We start from the raw sequence: 17,227 nt of genomic DNA, 5'->3' as shown, positions 1-17,227 counted from the left end.
CAGTCTCTAAGGAAGATGTATAGTTCACTACAAAACATTTGAAATTGTACATTAAAACATGGATGACAAGAGACAACCCAAAACCTTGGTTTTGTAAAGACTGTATCCATATATCCCATCAGCCTGGTAGTAAGTGCTCAGGTTACCAGGTACAAAGTAATGTTTCCTCACATTGTTTTCTTTTTGGGCTGCATAAAACAGTTTGCCATCTCAGTAAAGCCTATCTTATATAAATTTTAAGCATTAGAAGGAACCGATAAACAGCAACAAAAATGGCAAATGGCAAAAGATCTGTCCTAATTTATCAACTTGAATACATTGACAAACAAAATTAACTAGCTATTCTCAACCCTCAATCCAGTTGATTCTTACCATTAAATCAACTGAAAAGCTTTCAGAAGCAAACATATTCTAAAAGTCCAATCCCAGTTGTAATTACTCCAGGGTGGAGTGTGGGCATTTTTTTAAGCTCCCCGGGGATTTCAAATGTAATGTCAGATTTGAGACACTCTGCCCTACACCTAATTAAAATTATATCCAAACGGCATTTTATGAGATCACTTATACAACTCAGTAAACTAAATTCTATAATATAGATTTTAGGCATGAATGAGAAAAGGGGAGGCAGGAGGTAGGGAGAAAAAAGGAAGAGAGAAGACTAGAAGTACCACAAGGAAGAGCAAGGGACCAGAGCAGATGTGATATGATAAAACTTCACTTCAGCTGTCTTCAGACTAACAATTAAAAAATATATATATTTCTCTAGAATTCTACATGTTCCCTCCAAAGAACCATTTTATTAAATTGTCTCATAAATTCTTTCCTTTAAAGTCCCTTGAAATTTAGGTGAATGATTCTTAAAACAGCTGAATCATCAGATTCAATTCAGGTTGTTTTTTTCTCAAAACAGATTTTTTTGTCCCAACTCCAAAAGTCCCTTATTGAGTGAAACTGCAGTGGGATTCAAGAATTTATATCACGAATGTTTCCCAGTCATGCCTCCATCAGGACTGAGAACTACTGATCTAGATTACTAGATAATGAAGTCTTAGTGTGCCCATTTCAGGGATTCTCAAGTAGATTTTTTTCAAAATACACAAATTTGGCTCAACCCAAGAGATAGTCATTTGGTAGGCAGGGTTTTGGCTAAACTATTGTATTTTTTAAAGCACCATGGTGATACTGAAGCTCCCAAAGTTGAGAACCTGCAGTAAAGCTTTATAAAATGTCAATGAAATAAATGAAAGAATTATTGGATACAAATTCCTGTGGCTTTTGCCTCCTTTTAGTCTTGCTTTTGATTTGTAATAGCATTTATATCTGTTTCTCATTTCCGGAACAGAATGCTCCTACACAATTATGGCCTCTTTTATATATATACATATATATATATATATATATATATATATATATATATATATATATATATATTGATTTTTCACAGAGAGGAAGGTAGAGGAATAGAGAGTTAGAAACATCAGTGAGAGAGAAACATCAATCAACTGCCTCCTGCAATGAGAGAGAAACATCAATCAACTGCCCCACTGGGGATGTGCCCCCTTGACTAGAATCGAACCTGGGACCCTTCAGTCCGCAGGCCGATGCTCTATCCACTGAGCCGAACTGGTTAGGGCCAATTATGGCCTCTTAACTCCTTGGAAGACTTGATGAAAATAGAGACCTATCTGACTTCCACAGATATTTTCCTCATGAAGCCAGGATTGTAAATGCTGGTGGATAATGTCATGCTTCAATCTTGTCTTAAAGGTGTATTTCATTCTACAATGAAAGAATTGAAGGATCTCAACTCTGGAAGATGTATTGGGGGGGGAAAGGTATGGTTTGGTCATCCCTCAAGTCCAGCATCAACAAAAGGATACTTAAATAATATGCTGTTTAATTATATCATCCTCTTACCAAATCACGATCACGGGACTGGGGGAGGGAGGTATGGAGAGGATATTCTGGGATTGTGTATTTTTAACAAGCATTTGCAGGTGATTTTATGATTAGACAAAATTTGGAAACACTGAACAGGGGAAAATGAAAGTCAGGCAAGATGTAAGATAAACAACTAGATAAGGAAAAGCAGCTGATGATCACATTAGTAATGTAGATTGCAAGTCATTAAAACCATGCCTTAGAAGATGTAAAGAACAAGGAAGACTGAATTTCACCAAAGAAGTTAAGAAGTATAGCTTTTGAAAGTAATGTCATTCTTATTTCTACCCATCCTTTCCACTTCAAGAAATGATTTAGACTGGGTAACAATAAAATCACAAATACCTGGATATTGAATAAAATAAAAGTATCCATTTATAAAGATGGAAGGTAACAATTAATATTCATAAAACCCTGACTGATCAAAGCTATAACAACTGAATGCAAAGATTTGCCCTGAGCTTCTTAGCAGCCTAAATAACAGGGAAATTTTGATATGTGGTTTACCACCCATTTTCTGGTGAAAGAAAGTACATCAATTCATCAGGAGAAACAATTTTTTTTTCTTAAATTGGAATGCTAGGAAAAATTTGTCCCAAGGTTCTTTATATAAGGAACATTGAGAATGTAATGGATCATGAATTCTAAAAAGTAAAAAATAAAGAATGTCATGTGGCTATTTTTAAAATATATATATATATATTTTTTAATATATATATATATATATTTTATTGATTTCAAGAGTAATGGAAAGGGAGAGAGAGATAGAAATATCAATGTTGAAAGAAAATCATCCATTGGCAGCCTCCCGCACACACCCCACTGGGGATCCAGTCCACAACCCGGGCATATGCCCTGACTGGGAATCAAACCATGACTTCCTGGTTTATAGGTTAACACTCAATCACTGAGCCATGCAGGCCTGTCTCATGTGGCTATTTTTAATATCAAAGCCATGGTGAAAGCAAAGGACACAATGTAATGATTTTCAAAGGTATGCAGACCTCTGGTAACTTCTTCCTCCAAGAGAAAAATGATTCGTATCACATTCATGCTCAGAAAAAGTCTTGAGAATTAATAAGTCAATTAAGCCTGTTTCCCTAAGTTAATAATATGTAAGAATCACATGGGAGCTGCTAAAAAAAAAAAAAAAAAAAAAAAAGTACATTCTTATTCTGCTCCCTATAACCTCTGAATTGGGACAGGAATCTTCATGTAGAATAAAGTTCTCAATTGATTGTGGACCACATTTGGAGAACCATCACCTGAAGCTTCCACTTTCAAAACTTAATTGTTGCTACTGGATTTGGTCTCATTCAAGACAGAAGAGCCTAGTGAAGGTCTGGCGAGTACACAGATGCTTCTTTGCATGATGAAGTTTGAGAACATTTGTTCTAACTTTGGGGCATATAAGAGAGGATAAAAAGATACATTGTCATAAAAAGTAAAATTCCTGACTTAAAATAGCTACGGGAAGGCCTGATGCAGGAGAACTTCTCACAAGTCAGGCCAATAGCTTAGAGAGCTGTTCCAAGGCTGTTCCAGAGCTCAAACAGGAAAAATCAGCTGGATGTTGTACCATCTGTTGTGTGTAAAGTTTTTTACAACTTTTGTTCTAGAAATGTCCTAATCAGGTGGCATTGCAGACCTATGTTTTCAAATAAAATTTTTCTTAAACAGCACCAGAGCCAGAAAAGACATTCCAGTTCATCTAATTAAGTTCTCTCGATTTGTAGATGGGACAAATGGAAGAGAAGAGGTCATGTCCAAGGTCACGTGGTTAATTTTGTCACAAATAGCTCAAAACTCTGGGACACTGATGCTCTTAAAGCAGACTTACTAATGCAAACCAGTGTTGTTATTAGAATTGTTTTGTTCTTCTTTAAATCAAAGGTTTAATTTAGGAGTATGAAAACAATAATTTAATTCTTTAATATGTTATTTTTCATTCACTAAGAAGATACTGGCCTACCCTCAGTAAATGTAGATTTTATTTTTAGAGTGGGGGGGAGGGGTTGACTTGGTTTTCATTCTCTGTGATATTTTGTTTTGATTTGAGAAATAATATTTTATTAGTAAAACAATATTTATTTACCTTTTTATCATTTTTGTTTTCAATTATAGTTAATATACTTTACTATATTAGTTTCAGATTCACAGTCCAGTGATTAGACATTCCATAACTTACTAAGTGATCATCCTGATAAAATCTTGTACCCATCTGACACCACACATAGTTATTAGAATATTAACTTATATTTCATATGCTATACTTTACATCCCCGTGACTATTATGTAAAAACCAATTTGTACTTCTTAATCCCTTCACCTTTTTTCACCCACTCATTAAACCCCCTCCCATCATGCAACCATGAAAATATTGTCTGTATCTATGAATCTGTTTCTGTTCCACATGTTCATTTATGTTGTTTTTTAGATTCAATTGTTGATAGATATGCATTTTTTGCCATTTCATTGTTCATTGTTTTTTTTATCTTTTTTCTTCCTGTTGTTAAAGACCCTTTAACATTTCATATAATACAGGTTTGCTGGTGATGAATTCCTTTAGCTTTTTCTTGTCTAGGAAATGCTTTATCTCTCCTTCTAATTTAAATAACTTTGCTGGGTAGAGGAATCTTGGCTATAAATCCTTGCATTTCATTACTTTGAACATTTCTTGCCAATTCCTTCTGTCCTGCAAAGTTCCTATTGAGAAATCAGCTGGCAATCTTATGGGAGCTCCCTTATAGACAATTAACTGCTTTTCTCTTGCTGCTTTTAAAATTCTCTTAGTCTTTAACTTTGTTTCTTTTAATTATGATGTGTCAGAGTATGAGCCTTTTGTGTTCATCTTGTTTGGGACTCTTTGTGCTTTCTGAGCTTGTATGTCTATTTCCTTCACCAAGTTAGAAAATTTCCTGTCATTTTTTACAAATAGGTGTTCAATTTCTTGCTTTGTCCCTTCCCCTTCCAACACCTCCATGATGCAAATGTGGGTATGCTTGAATTTGTTCCAGAGGTTCCTTACACTATCTTCATTTTTGGATTCTTGCTTCTTTTTGCTGTTCTGATTAGGTGTTTTTGCTTCCTTATATTCCAAATTGATGATTTGATTCTTGGCTTCATCTATTCTACAGTTGATTGCTTGTAAATTATTCTTCATTTTAGTTAGTGTATCCTTCATTTCTGACTGGTCCTCATTTATGCTGTTGAGTTTCTCACTATGTTCATTGCATATCCTTATAACCAGTGTTTTGAACTCTGCATCCAGTAGATTGTCTCCATTTTGTTTAGTTCTTTTTTCTGGAATTTTTACTGTCCTTTCATTTGGGACATATTTCTTTGACCCCTCATTTTGGCAGCCTCCCTGTCTTTGTTTCTATGGGTTAGGTAGTGTTGCTACATCTCCAAGTCTTGATAGAGTGACCTAATGTAGTAAGTGTTCTGTATGGTCCAGAGGTATAGCCTCCTCAATCACCAAAGCTGTGCATAGTCCCACTCTGTGTGTGGGCTATGTACACCCTCCTGTTGTAGTTAAGCACTGATTGCTGTTGGCACATTAATGGGAGGGATTTATCCCCAGGCAATCTGCTGCAAGAACTTGTGGCAACCATGGATCACTGTGGAGGATCAGCTGTACAGGGTCCTGCCCCACAGAGCTAGACTTACTTCAATGGGGGTCTGGTGGCCACTGAGTCTGCCCCTGAGTATGTCACTTGTGAAGGTAGTTGAGTAGTGGTGCTTCCATGTGATCTGAAACTGTTCACTTTGTGTGCTGGTTCTGAGTCCTCCTAGGATACAGGTTTAGGTCAGCCACCAACTGTCTTCTGCCAGCATAAGCTACAAATGATCTGAAGATGGCTGCTTCTTATGTTGGGCTTGAGGTGTTCAGGCCAAGTCAAGCTGTGAATGAAGGTCAACTGCTGCTATGCTGGACTTAGAGCCACTTAGCGAGAAGTATGGGGCTTGAGGAGGCCAGAAGCTGCTTGTTTGAAAGATTTTAGGAAAATCTGAAGCGTGAGCCAGGACAGGCCACTGGAAACAGCTTGGGTAGGCCCAAAAAGTTATATGGGGCATGGGGCTTCAGGGAATCACTAGGGTGGGGCAAATAGTATCAGCCAGGTTGATGGAAATTCAGATATGGCACCCACCTATCGGCTCTATGGGAAAATGCAGGGGGCTCAGAAAAGAAACAATGGCTTCTGCCAGCCCTTCTGTTTGGGAAATGCTGTCCATCACCCCCAGCTCTTGTCCTGATGCTGGACAATTCAGTTCCGCTCTGAAGTCTCTGGCCCTTTTCAAGGTGTTGCCCCTCACTGAACTTCAGAGTCTGAGTTAGTCCATGTGAAGGCCCTTTAAGAGAAACTGCCTAGAACTCCAGCAGCCTCCATGTCCCTCATCCTCAATCCCTGCTGGTCTTTAAAGCCAGAACTTATGGGGACTTCTCTTTATGGCACTGGAACCCTGGGCTTGGGAGCCTGGTATGGGGCAGGGACCCTCACTCCTCAGGAAGGACCTCCCTCAGCCGAGATGTCCTCCTGATTTTTATCAGCCACACGTGGGTGCATGACCAGCTCATTCTGAGACTCTGTCCCTCCTACCAATCTCACTGGGTCTTTTTTAATTCCCTAATTGTAGGACTTCCAGTTAGCTCAATTTAAAGTGGTTCTGAATGATGGTTTAGTTGTGATTTTGGTGTCATTATGGGAGAAGGTGAGTACCATGTTTACCTACAGCATGATTTTGGCCAGAAGATCATTATTGTTAATCTAGCTATTCTCTTTACCCAGACCCCACATTTATAAGCTTCCTACTGTGAGTAGGGGGAAACTTGGTCTTTGAAAAAAAAGTTCCCAATGGTATGCTTGTGGATGCTGAGTACCACCTTGACCTCTGTGGAATTATGTTTTAAAGCCAAAGTGGTAAATCAGTAACCCACTCATTCATAAAATTAGTCCTTTCCTAACATTTTTCAACAATATTGCTCAGCTTTCATGATGTAAATTAATCCTGGCTGTAAATGAGGTTAGCGCCCGCCCCCCCCCCCCAAAAAAAAAAAAAAAAAACAAATATAGATCTAACCCTGACATTGTGCATTCTCACTTTATATTCTAAAGCACTTGGGGGGTGGGGAGCGGGGATGGTTGTTTTTCTGCAACTGTGTTATCCAAAACTCTTCCAAACAATCTATAAATCTGCTTTTTAAAACGTCTTCAAAGGGAAAAATTCAAAGTAAACTCTATTTTCCTGAAACACTTTAGAGAGTTTGCATATTGTCTGTATATACTTTTTCTTTTTCCTTTTACCTTCTTCTGAACAAGACCTAGTTGAAGTTTGATTGGAGGGGTCCTGAAAGCCTGCTAATGCAGCTTTGAGGAAGAGAAGGCATCAGTACACATTTCAGGAAAACAAAACAAGTCCCTGCACTTGACAATGGATGATCTTATAATAGAGGCACTACTTCACTTGAGATTATATTAAAGGAATTTTTTACTGAAAATTCAGGAAAATATGTTGTAAACAGATATCCCTTATTTAGATTTATGGAATTTAAGAAAATATACTAAAATGATATATCATAATATATCCTGCTCACCAAAAAAAGTTAAAATGTGTATTTTCTCTAATCTTGATGAAATATTCATCAAGATACATAGAATCTATTTCTTAAAATTTTGATTTGTTATTATTAGAGTTTTAAAAATCCTCTTACATTTTATGACCTATAACCAAAATAGAAGCTTTTTGTCGAATATATGACTCATTGATTATTTACTAGTTGCCATGAACCATTTACCATACCACCATTTGGAAAGAATCCTTTAAATTCGTTCAACAAAGGTGTTTAGTAAATCTTCTTTGCTTCAGAGACTGGAAATACCAAAAAATAATATATGAGCTTTTTCTGTCAAATGTCTGTTGACCTGTAAGAAAATAATACAACTCCTTGTGGTGAGTGCTAGAAGATTGAGAGGCTAAATCAGCCCTTGAAATAATCAACTCCCTTTCTTGGACAAAAACAGAGATTTATTTCAAAGGCTTCTCCATGCTGAGGTTTACAGCATAAGGAGTTTATCAGGATATGTGCACATCCTAGAAGACTTTCCCAGCAAAGAATAAGCAGGACTACATATACAAAGAGTAATTGACAGCTTTAGTGTGACCAGAAAATGATTAATATCTTGGTATGTGTGTCTATGTTGAGGAAGGAACTAGTAAGAATTGAAGGACATGAGGTCATAAAAGCAGACAAATGCCAGATTAAAAAGGGCTTTAAATGTTCAATATTCTATGTAAAGACTTAAAATGTTTATTTCATAAGTGCAGGGATTAAATCTAAACTAAAAGAATAGTGAAGTTACAGATTATGAAAAATATGTGTGAGGTAGTTATATATCAGGTTGTAATGTATGATAAACTAGTTTAACAAACCTGGTAAATTTAGAATATTAACACCTTTGTAAACAATGGCAAATTTGAGTCAATATTTCACATAACTCTCAATAGTAAATTATATTTAAAACTTTAAATCTAGGGATGTTTTAGAGACATCAAGTGATAGCTACCATGTCTTGAAGCTAGTACTTATGCAGTCACTGAATTTAGGTGCTCTACCCTTTTATGGCTAGAGTCTAACTTGGTTCCATGTTATTATCATTTTATATTTTGCCTTCTACCAGAATCCTACTGCAGTCTGGCTTAAATGGGTCCTGACTCATTACTCTTCCGTGGCATCACCTAGAGACATCCTCTGTAAGACAGTTCAGATGAATATCATCTGAACACTTATATAATAAAATCCTAATACGTTAAGTGTACAGTCATCTGGTCGGTCATTCGACCAATCAAAGTGTAATATGCTAATGATATGCTAAGGCTGCTCAACTGCTCATTATGGCATGCAATGAACACCAGGGGGCAGACGCTCTGACCTGTAGGTTTGCTTGCTGCTGGGATTCGGTTGATTGGGACTGAAGTAGATGGGCCAGACATGCCCTGGAGCTCTCCCACGGTCCCTCCCTGACCCCTATTGTACACCACTGGGGTCCCTTAACCTGGCCTGTGCCCTCTCGAAATCCGGGAGCCCTCAGGGGATGTCAAAGGTATGTTTCATCCTGCTCCCACAGGCCAGGCCAGGGAACTCCACTCGGCCTCTAGTCTAAAAATAAAATGAAATACAAAAATCTATAGTGAGAGATTTAAAAAGTGAATTGTAAACACCCAATGCTAAAACAGAACAGAAATATAAAAATGCAGTTTTGTAAGGGCTTTTCAAGGTCTTAGAGAAATATTTCTCATAAAATACTGATGGGTAAAAATATTGACTTCCAATCATAATTTCCAGGGCTATTTTTTTTAATTTTTTAAATTCTCACCCAAGGGCATTTTTTCCATTGATTTTTAGAGAGAATGGAAGAGGGAGAGGGGGAGAAAGAGAGAGAGTGAGAGATCAATGTAAGAGAGACATAACAATTGGTTGCCTTCCATATGAGCCCCGACCAGAGTCAGGAATGAAACCTGTGACCCTTCAGTCCTTGGGGCAATGCTCTAACCATTGAGCTAAACTGGCAGGGCTTTAGGGCTATTTTAAGTTTCATCAGATTTAAATTCCTTTTCCACTTTATCACCCATATCCCTCTCTATCTCCCCCTCTCTCTATCTCTCCCTCTCTCTCTAATACACACACACACACACACACACACACACACACACACATATGATGGTCAAATTTATAATGTGAGATTTATATTTTCTTTTGTTACTCCATTGATCCAAAACTATTAAATCATCTCTTTCCTTCATACCTCCAATCATATTTATTAACATAGTCTATTGGCTCTACCTTCATAATATATCTAAAGTCTTATCTCTTCTCACCATTTTACTTTGTTCCTCCCTTTTCAGAATTTTGTAATAGGAATCAAGAGAATGATAAATAGAGAAATGAGAGAAAGGAAAGTTTTGTGGTGTGTACATTATATAGTTGGTGAAAAGTTGGTACTATAAAGGAAAAAACTCTACACTTGAATCCTATATAATTTTACTAATCAACTAGAGGTCTGATGCACTCAGAGGGGTCCATCAGCCCGGCCTGTGCCCTCTCACGGACCAAGAGCTCTTGGGGGATGACTGACTGACAGCTTAGGCCTGCTCCTCCTGGGGAGTGGACCTATTCTGCAGTCTGGCCTCCTTCTGCAGGAGGCAACCCGTGGGCCAATTGGAGAATGGTGCTGGCCAGTGAGCAGCTGGCCCCGCCCCCATTGACCCTCTGCCACTGCCAGTCACCAACACTCCCCAATCACTATCCCCCCCCTCTGCCTGCTGGCACCCACCTTGGTTGGCCTGATGCCATCAGCTCGCCAACCCCGCCACCTGCTGACCGGTTGTGCCACTGTTCAGTAGATTTGCATATTAGGCTTTGATTACATAGGATGTCATCCTAATAAATTTAATTGAAAAATAAATACTTTATTATGTATTTTTATCTCTTTCATAGTAGTTGAGCAACACAAGTACTTTAATTGTTTTGATTTAGACTGGTTGGACTATATGCCTTTGGGTAATGAATTCTCTGTCTAAATGAGTCTGGCTTAGTAGAATTACTATGAAGTCTCCCTTGGTTGTTTTTAAATCATTCTCATACCTTCTATATTCTTCTTATATAGGTTAATATATTTATAACTCTAATCCTGCTATCTGTCTTAGCACCAACTTTGCATTTTAACTGCCTTCACCTCCTTAAACTTTACTTGCTAGTGTTCCTTCTAAACCTTACCCGGACCTCTGATCTCTGGGAATAGCTTCCATTCATCTCACAAAGCAGCATCAACTTTGCCTCCAGCTCTCCTCTACCCAATATATTACATCTCCTGCTACTATTCTGTCCACCTCCACCACTGTCCTTAGAGAGCTAAAGTTTCTGACAAGAAGATAAATGAATTGTATTTCAGCAAGTCTAGAAGAGGCACAATACTGCAAGAGATAGGTTTCCCAAAAGAAAGGAGAATATAAATCAGAGAGAAATTCTGGAGTGATGTTCATCTCAGAACTTCTGTTTTTTACAGTCTTGATGTAGTACAAATGCCTGACTATACTGGAGAGCCCATGGGGTTCTGCTCAGGTACCCTTCCATATCCCTGCAATCCCTTGCATATCCATCTTGTGTTCCATCAGACCCCCTAAGTTTTGCCCTATCGGGAGTCTCCTTCATAGTGACAATGCATTCATCGAAATGTCATTGTAGAATACTGAGAATATGAATAAGGCTGTAAATTGTAAAATGAGTTTTTGAGAATTTTGGGGTTGGGGAATCCTATATCCCTACCACTTTCTTTCCATTCTTGAATTATTATTAAAAATAAATTTCATTTGGTAAATCTTCAGAAACGGTTACCAGTTTATATTGCCAATTATTAACCACTAAGTGTTACTATTTACTTAATAGCACAGAAAGCACTAATGTCATTAGTTGACATAACTCATAATTTTACCAAATAAATGCATGGTTCACCAGTAACTGAATCCTCCACTGTAAATCAGTGTGCCAACCCACTGGCCTCACACTCATTAAAACAGCTTTGCTTAGGTGATACAGAGTTTCGGCTAGCCCCAAGGTCAGTTATATAAAAGCAGTATTATAAAACAATTATAGAAAGGGAGTCCTAAGTTAAATGACACTTAAGTCATTGTGTTCCATTAAGTCATTTACAGAAGCCTGAGCATAACTATGATCATAAGTATACTCTGTTGAATGATTTAAGTAAAATAGAAAGCACATTACCTGGCCTCAAGCAGTATATAATTTAATAGTAAAAAGTAAACAAAAAAAAAAAAAAACCCCACTAATTACCCTGCCCAGTTTGATTCAGTGAATAGAGCGTCGGCCCACAGACTGAAGATCCCCAGGTTCGATTCCAGTCAAAGGCAAGTACCCTGGTTGCAGGTTTCCCAACCCTGGTCAGTGTGCATGCAGGAGGCAACCAATCGATGTGTCTCTCACATTGTTTTTCTTGGTCTCTCCCTCTCCCTTCCACTCTCTCTAAAAATCAATGGAAAAATATCTTCAGGTAATGATTAACAAAATAAAAATAAAAAACCACACTTAATAAAGTGGGAAAAGAATACCAAAATATAACTAAACACATTTCCTGTTTAGGAAATTTCCTTCAGTTCTCAATTCAAATGTCAGTTCTTCAAAATTTTCCTATCCACTATCAATTTGGTTTTGCTCTTAGAACCTGTGAAAAACTCCATTGTTAAGCATTAGCATATGTGTGATTATTTGGTGAATGTCTCTCTCCTGTGCTGGCCTGTAATTGCCACGGAGATGGAGTCCATGTCTGCTTTTTGCTCATCATTGAACCCTCAAAACCTCATCTACTGGCTACAACTATTCAATAAAGGTTTCTGAAAGAGTAATTGAGTGTAAAATGTCTCCATTATATTTATAGCACTACTTATATCTTTGAAAGAATGCCCAAGGGTGAAAGAAGTCTACTATTTGACTTATTATAAAACCCTGAAAATGTCCTTTCCTTCTCTTTCTCTTTCTCTTTACCTGAATTTCCTTAGGATTAAAATGGGGATTAAAAACATCTGAGGAACCTGCCATTCCTTATATGGTTGTTTTTCCACTTACTATTACTACATAGCAAACTACCCATAAAACAATGGTTTTAGGATGATCACAGACTCTGTAAGTCAAGAATTCAACAAGGGCAGAGGAGATTTTATCATTTCAGCTCTAAAATGGTTGCAGACCTACTTGGGAAGACTGAAAGATTTGAGGCGACCCAATGGCTGGGGGCTGGAATTATCTGGAGCATCTCCATCCACATATTTGGCAATTAATGGTAGTTGTTGACAAGGAGCTCAGCTGAGCTGTTCGCTAGAATCATGTGAGGGGCCTCTCCAACTGTCTTCTCCAAGTGGGCCAGTTGGACTTCCTTGTATTAGTGTAGTTGCGTTCCAAGAATGAGTCAGGAAGGAGCTATATTATCTTCTGTGATCTAACTTTAAAATTCACATAACCTTACTTGAATTTGTCCATCCAGTCCAAGGTGACAGAGTTTATAGAGCCAAATGCTCAATGGAAGGACTTTCAAATTCACATTATAGGGGGAGCATGTAGATGGAAAATATTGTTGCATCATTTTTTAAATATACAATCTGCCACAGTTGCTTTGATAATCAAAGAAAGTACCAGCAAAAATACCAAAATGCATCTTTAAGAGTTAATTATTTTCCAAGTCATGATCTTTGTTATTCTAACAAAAACTTTGAAATTATATATTTCTAAAGATCCCTATGGTTTATAATGGCGCCTTTATGCTGTTGTATTGGTTCTTGATAGGAATTAAAATCCTAGAAATATTGTTGAGTCCCTAATATAAAAACTGGATGGACATAAATTATCAATTGGAAGTGAAAATATGATTCATAAACATGAGAAAATTATTAACCTAAAATGTGTAAATAAAACAAAATAATTTTTAACTGTCAAATTAGCTTAAAAATTACAATGCCATCGCACCAAAAAAATTAAGATACCTAGGAATAAATTTAACTAAGGAAGTAAAGGACCTATATGCGGAAAACTACATGACACTGAAAAAAGAGATAGAGGAAGATGTAAAGAGATGGAAGAACATTCCATGTTCATGGATTGGTAGAATCAACATCATCAAAATGTCCATACTTCCTAAAGCAATCTATAGGTTCAATGCACTCCCCATTAAAATACCAACGGCATATTTCACTGACCTAGAAAGAACTCTCCAAAAGTTCATTTGGAACAATAAAAGACCCCAAACAGCCACAGCAATCCTGAGAAAGAAGGGTAAAGTAGGAAGGATCTCAATACCAGACTTCAAACTGTATTACAAAGCCACTGTTCTCAAAACAGCCTGGTACTGGCACAAGAATAGACATATAGATCAAAGGAATAGAATTGAGAACCCAGATATCAACCCAAATCACTATGCTCAATTAATATTTGACAAAGGAGGCACGAATATACAATGGAGTCAAGACAGTCTCTTCAATAAATGGTGTTGGGAAAATTGGACAGACACGTGCAAAAGAATGAAACTAGATCACCAACTTACACCATACACAAAAATAAACTCAAAATGGATACAGGACTTAAACATCAGACAGGAAACCATAAAAATACTAGAAGCATCCACAGGCAGCAAAATCTCAGACATATGCCAAAAGAACTTCTTCACTGATACTGCCCCTAGGGCAATGGAAGCTAAAGAGAAAATAAACAAATGGGACTACATCAAAATAAAAAGCTTTTTTACAGCAAAAGAAACTATCAACAAAACAACAAGAAAGCCCACTGTATGGGAGAACATATTTGCAAATAATACCACTGATAATGGTTTAATCTCCAACATCTACAGACAGCTGATACAACTAAATAAAAGGAAGAGGAATGATCTAATTAAGAAATGGGCAATAGACCTAAATAGAATATTTTCAAAAGAAGACAGAAGGAAGGCCAAAAGGCACATGAAAACATGCTCAAAGTCACTAATTATCCGAGAGATGCAAATCAAAACAACAATGCGGTACCATCTCACACCTGTCAGAATGGCCAACATCAACAAATCGACAAACAACAAGTGTTGGCGAGGTTGTGGAGAAAAAGGAACCCTCGTGCACTGCTGGTGGGAATGCAGACTGGTGCAACCACTGTGGAGAACAGTGTGGAGTTTCCTCAAAAAACTGAAAATGGAACTCCCATTTGACCCACTCCTAGGAATATATCCCAAGAAACTAGAAACACCAATCAGAAAGGATATATGCACCCCTATGTTCATAGCAGCACAATCTACAATAGCCAGAATTTGGAAACAGCCTAGGTGCCCGTCAGCAGATGATTGGATCAAAAAACCATGGTACATCTACACAATGGAATACCATGCTGCCATAAAAAAGAAGGAATTCTCATCATTTCCAGCAACCTGGATGGAATTGGAAAGCATCATGCTGAGTGAAATAAGCCAATCAATGAAAGAGAAACACCACATGACCTCACTCATCTATGGATAATAAAGAACATTATAAACTGATGAACCAAAAGATAGATATAGAGACAGTAAAGCAACAAGCAGACTGTCAATTTACAGTGGGGAGGGGAGGAGATCTGGGGGAGATAATAGATCAACCGAAGGACTTGTAAACATGCATATAAGTACAACCAATGGAGATAAAACTCTGGGGAGGGAGGGTATGTATGAGAGGGAGGGAGGGGGAAAAATCAATAAAATATATTATAAAAAAAAATTACAATGCCAGCAAGGACTCTACCCCAGCTGCTAGTAGGAATGGGTATTATTTAATTCTGATGTGTAACAAATTTTCCTTAAAAGGTAACAAATAAAACAACAAAAAAATTATTTTCTTACACAGTTTCTGAAGGTCAAGAATCCAGTAGTGACTTAGCTGGATGGCTCTGGCTCAGGAGTTCTCATGAGGTGGCCATCAAGGTGTTGGCTGGGGCTGAAGTCCTCTGAAGGCTGGACTGGAGCTGGAGGACACTTACATAATGTCTCACTCATGGTTGTTGATTGGAGGACTTGGGTCCTTGCTGACTCTTGGTATGAGGCCTCACTCAGTTCCTGGCCACATGGACCACTCCTTGGGGCTTCTTAAGTGTTCTCATAATATGGCACCTGGTTTTTCCCATGTCACGGGGTCCAAGAGAAGGCAAGGGAGATGATACCACAATGTCCTCTGACTAGCCTTCATTTTCTTCTATTATATTGGTTTACAAAGGTTGACCGTACTCATATGGAAGAGATTACATAAGTGTGTAAATACCAAGAGGTAGATATTGACATAATTGTCAATAAATTGGTATAGCCACTCTGGCTAGCAATATCACAGTATGTCTCAAAAGCATTAAAATGTTTTCTATAACACTGCTGGCATTGCCTTCCTCTGAGTGTTCCTGGAAATGGCAAGCTCAAGTTCTGATAGCAGTGAAAAGGGTTTCTTTGAGGATGAATTCAATGAAGAAAGTGTGATTGGTTCCATTTGATGAGAAATGTAGTGAAGAACATCAAGTGAAACCTCAGAAGCCAAACTGAAGATGCCCAGGACCAACGATAAAGTTTATCTTCCTCAAACAAATGAATAATTCAAAGCTTGGCCAAAACCAGTTCTTCCCTTGCTTTCCATTTTGCCTTCAATTAATAGAGTGTTGCTTCAATTAATAAAGAGTGTAACTATTGAATTTGAGTACTAATGGCAAGAAAATAGAGGTTATCTTAGGTGCAGGGAACATGCTTGCTCTAAAGAAAAACAAATGAGTGGGGAGCATGGAGCCAGTGTAAAGAGTATTGCTGAGACACCACAGGAGGCCACATCACAATCATGTTTGAGGGAATGCAAGATGGTGATCAAGAGAGCAAGATGTGAGTCAAGCTGTCAGATGTGTAAGAGAGAGGAAGGGACCAATACTATTGTCGAAGTGACAGCTTCAGCCCAGGAGGCCGTGCTGGCAGCATGGTCAAGAATTGCTGCAAGAGCCATGCAAACTGAGGCTGTGACTTCATCTTCCAACCTTATTCCTGCTGGGAACTTCCTGCTGCAAACATCTGGTATCAGGTGGTGTGTGGTCCATAGCAGACCTCTCTTGCCAGACCAAAAGGGTTGGATGTGCCTGAAGTTCCATACAGGTCAGATGCCTGACACTCCCACAAAAATGATCTCTCTCTCACTGACTAGCCTACCCTTTCCCATCCTTAGACCTGGGAGATAATATATTATGCCCTAGATGTGTTAAGAGGAATAAAAGGATGATGGAAAGATTAGTTAAAATGAGGAAGAAAAAGCAACCTGGTTTGAACACTCTCAATAAAGAATGAAAGGTGGAGAACTCACAGCTAAATTAAATTGTATCCCAATGATTCCTGTGCTCTGTTCTGGACATCCTCATTGTTATCTGATGCATTGAGTACAGACATGAAAGTCTGGATTCTGTACTTGAGGTTTGCCAAAACATGACTGCCACTATTGCTTCAAGTGTTCAGCTATGTACAATAGAATATAATGTGGTTTTGTTTTAATTAACAGATTTTTTTAAGCAATTTTAGGTTTTCAGAAAAATTGAACAGAAAGTAAGAGTTCCCAAATTCTGCTGCCTGCTATTTCCCCTACTATCAACACCTTTCACCAAAATGGTTTGTTGAATTTACATTGACCCGTCATTGACATTGAAAGCCCACGGTTGACATTAAGGTTCACTCTTTGTGTTTTACATTCTATGGAT

At 37.9% G+C, this 17,227-nt stretch overlaps 1 pseudogene across 1 annotated transcript in view; it reads left to right on the top strand.

The window, feature by feature from the left end:
- LOC311620823 (developmental pluripotency-associated protein 2-like) overlaps positions 1-16,823 on the top strand; it is a 33,844-nt pseudogene extending 17,021 nt beyond the window's left edge. The window contains exon 2 of the transcript in view: positions 16,032-16,823. The product of the transcript in view is annotated as a developmental pluripotency-associated protein 2-like (transcript). The remainder of the gene's footprint in view (positions 1-16,031) is intronic.
- Positions 16,824-17,227: the final 404 nt, after the last annotated feature.

The sequence above is a fragment of the Pipistrellus hanaki genome, assembly GCF_964339955.1.
Source record: "Pipistrellus hanaki genome assembly, chromosome: 1".
NCBI lineage: Eukaryota > Metazoa > Chordata > Mammalia > Chiroptera > Vespertilionidae > Pipistrellus > Pipistrellus hanaki.
This window is presented reverse-complemented; position numbering and strand designations above follow the sequence as displayed.